At 43.2% G+C, this 3,998-nt stretch overlaps 1 protein-coding gene across 1 annotated transcript in view; it reads right to left on the reverse strand.

Moving 5' to 3' along the window:
• ANKFN1 (ankyrin repeat and fibronectin type III domain containing 1) overlaps nucleotides 1-3,998 on the reverse strand; it is a 108,820-nt gene that overhangs the window by 27,801 nt on the left and 77,021 nt on the right. The window lies entirely within an intron of this gene.

The following is a 3,998-nucleotide window of genomic DNA, read 5'->3' on the forward strand; positions in this document are numbered from 1 at the left end:
GTCTTGTAGCTGCATGACAGCACTGTCATATAGTTTTAGGAATGGGTCAGACAAGGACCTGGCTGGGACGGTTTGGGTGGGGACGATCCTGCCTCTAGCGGAAGTCAGGGGCCAACCTGTTTGGCAGGCATGGCACAAATTAGTTCCGCATCCTGCCCGAGCACTGCTCTGATCCCCCTCCCCCTATCCAATCTACTGCTGTGCTTCTTGCCCTGTTCCTTCGGTGCTGCCTGCCCCCTTCCCAGTCTGCCATGCACCACACAGAGACTGCCCATGCCACTTGTGGCACCCGTGCTGCAGGCTGGCCACTTGTCTTAGGGTATTACTGGTTGACCTGGAAAGAAAGATGCTCAGAAAAATGTAATTGTGAAATGACATCCTGTAGGGCCAAGATGTTCCAATCATTCAGGGGAATCATTCAGGGGATGTAAGGATAAGCATGCTTGAGCCTCCAAATATCTGGAGGTTAACTTATCTCAGTTGGAATAGCCTATTATCTTCCCAGGTCTTTACAGAAACCTACTCGCAGCATGTTGCTAATCCGTCTCCTTGAATGTTCCCAGAGTAACATATTTCCCTTGGACCATTACTGCTAAATAGGAGGTGTCTGACTGTGTCTCCTTAGCAAGTTCCAAGTTTGAACATTTAAAGAACATCTAAATTTGTTCTTGTCAAAACCCCATCTGTGTAAGTGTTCAACATATTTTTTAAACGATGAATAAATTTGCACCATAATTTGCACATTGAAGACCACAGAAAGAAGACACATTGTTAGCATAATTATTGCTCTGCTGAACAGCGAGCACAAAGAGAACACGCTTCTAGTGGAGGTGAAATTATTATAGAATCAGACAATTCAGACACGGGAAAGACTTATTAGATCACCAATTCTGTTTTCTTTCCAGTGCAGTATCGTTCTCAATGGTAGTTTCTCCCATGGTCTAGCCCTGGTTTAAATGCCTCAAGCAAAGCCATAATGACAAGTGCATTCCTTCTCTCAGACTCCCTCTATATTTCTTTCTTGATACTAATCTTCCAGGTTTTGTTCCTCGATGTTATCCCTTTTATTTCGAGTTACACCCCTCGCTCTCTCTTCAGTATTTACCTCTTTCAAATGTTGGCTCTACCTGCCCTCCATTAGAAAGCAAATATCTGGAGAACATTTATATGGCTCATTCTTACCTTCCTGTGAGGCTACTTCAGTGCAGCACCCTAATGTGAACCAAATGGTAAATGCATGTCTCAATTCCCCTCCTCCTTGACTCGGACCAGTTTAGGAATACTATTTCCAGCCTAATTATGCAAGTTAGATTTTCTCTTGTATATGGGGGGAGGAAAGTCTGAGTTGCTAAAGGCAGAGCAACATAACTCCACATAAAACACCCAGAGATTATAGCACTAAAATAATAGGGCATGTTAAATGTGAAAATATACGCTATTGGGCTATTCAGTGGTTTGGATTCAGTCCACAGCTTCTTATATGCCAAGAGCACAAAATAAAAAACGTAAAACTACACTAAGGACCATAAACTTCCCCACATTGTTCTTTGCTTTTGTTTTGCAGTCTTGTCTAAGTAAGAAGCCAGAAAAGCAGAGCTGGGATTAGAGGATAATTTGGATCCACAAGAAATGGAATTTTAACAGTCTGTTATTTAATTAACTAATAAATAACATGAATTGCCCGGGATTGTAAAATATCAGCAGTAGCAAAACAAGCCGGTTTTAATAAATGATAAGGTAATCGAGTGTTGAGCCTTCAAGCCAACACTTACTAGACGAGATGAGGGGGGTGGTAGCAACTGGGTTTAGATCACAAACCTCAACACTGAGATAGCGTTGAGCAGTTTATTCCAAGGGTAAATTTATGATTTTTGCAGGTTCTCTCTTTTTACGCCAGACATATAAAAGTATCTTTGTTGTTCCCAAATACAAGGGATATATAAAGAATGAGACAAACAGGCCTGTGGAGGGATAGGAGAAAACTGCACGCGGGCCCTTCCTGGACAGGAGTGGGAGCACTGGGCTCTGGAAGAATCTGCGATGTAGTCTGCTGTGTTTTCCTGGGGAAGAATGGATAGAAAGGGCTGGGTGGTCTATAATCCCATGGCTAGAAAAGGGCATATCACTCCCATAACTGGTCCACAGAAGTGAACCGAACAGTGTAAAACCAGTGAGAGAGGAAAATCTCACCCCCAATAATCCCTGGGCTTGCCTATCAGCTCTAGTCACTTCGGGTGGCATTCAGCGAGGAAGAGGTCAGCCTGGCACCTGTACACCACTTCAACCCTTTTTGAGGGCAGAAGTGAAGATTGGACTTTGCACCGACGCTGTGTAAGAAGCTGAATATTCCCCTTTGTGAAAAAAGATCTCACGGTTGGACGTTGATGCCACATACATTCAGATGAGAAATAAGGCTACAGCTTGTTAGCGTGGATGGCAGATAACCACGGGAACAACTTATCTAAGACAGAGGAGATTCTTTACCATATTCAGTTCGTAAATCAAAGCTGGGTATCTTCCTAAAAGGGATGCTATAGCTCAAGCAGAAGTTATGAGCTCAAAGCAGAAATTTACTGGGTGAGGTTGTAGGGCTTGGGTCAGATGCAGAAGATCCAAGGAAGTGATCATAATCATTCTTTTCGGCCTTAAAAATCTTCCATCTGTAATTCTCAGCTCACAGAACAGCATAAGCCTGTGAGTTTTATTACTGCATATTAATGCTAATTATTTTTTCCATATAAACTTTTAAAATGGTCTGTGAAATCAAAGTCCTCTCTCTTTGGTAAATGTAGTAAAAACAGGTTTTCCTGCTTATGAATCAAATGACTCTCAAGCTCATTTTCAAAATTAACTTCTGCCTTGTCCAATAAAATATATTTACAAGTAAGGCTCAGAAAGAAAATATTTGGGAAGCATTTCAATGAAGGTGCGGGTTCCCCTCTTAACAAAGCATCACATAATTACTTAATCTGCACAAAATTTGTTTGGAATGAATGATCGGCAGGGAAAAAAAAATACTTAAAAAAAAATACATTTGAAATGTTGCCAGGACTTGTAATTGGAGTAACTTGGTTCTGCTATTCTGCAGCACGGTATTATGAAGACAAATGGATGACTTTGTTGTTTGTAATCATCACAGTTTTCCAGAAGATTAAACATATGAAAGCGAAGCTTCCTAAGTGATTCCCTGAGATAATTCATCATTTCACAGAGCAGGTTCAAAAGCAACAGCTGATCTAATTCCCAAACCTCTTGAACTCACTGTACATTCCTATGTATCCTTCCTGGTGTACTTGAGAGCCTGTTTCCTTCAGCATCTGAAATGCTTTGGGCCACACAAACGAACAAGGTCTGGGCTTCCCTGCATAGCCCAAGCGAACAGACTTTGCGCAGGGGATCTCAGCGGAAACTGGGGAATTTAATCCTCTCTTGTCCAGCTGTGACACTAGAGCAGCTGCTGCTCTTGAGCTCCTTTTATAAGTGGGGTTTTGGCCAGCCCAAGCCACTCATCTTCTCTGGCCTGTCTTTCCACACTTCCAATACCCCTTTCCCTGCACTCAGAGGGAGGATGAGACATGCGTGCTCCTCCCCAGAGAGGCAGCATTTCTGTATGCGAGGGCAGGGGCCAAGAGGGCCCCAGTTCGAATCCTTCCTTGGTTATTGTCTCATGTTAACTCTACTGCTCACTAAACACTGGCCCTGATCTCCCTGTTACTTAAACCAGTGTACATGATAAAATTCACACAGGATAAAAACAGTGGTCTGGGATCTGATTCTGGCCCGACCCCCTGCTCAGGGCAGGGGGTTGTTTAGTCATGCCTCACAAACAGTGGAAAAAACAGGCGTGCTCCATTGGGTCCTTAGCTGATGAACACTAGTAAGGCGCTGTACCGCTCCACGGACCTGTGATGACTGAAACCAGCTGAGGATCATAAGTATAAGCACTTAGCCTGAGGGGTACTATGTGGTGTAGTAGATTTCATAGGCAACTGCTAGGC

Source organism: Gavialis gangeticus, unplaced genomic scaffold (assembly GCF_001723915.1).
Source record: "Gavialis gangeticus isolate Ggan-Ray unplaced genomic scaffold, GavGan_comp1, whole genome shotgun sequence".
Taxonomy (NCBI): Eukaryota; Metazoa; Chordata; order Crocodylia; family Gavialidae; genus Gavialis; species Gavialis gangeticus.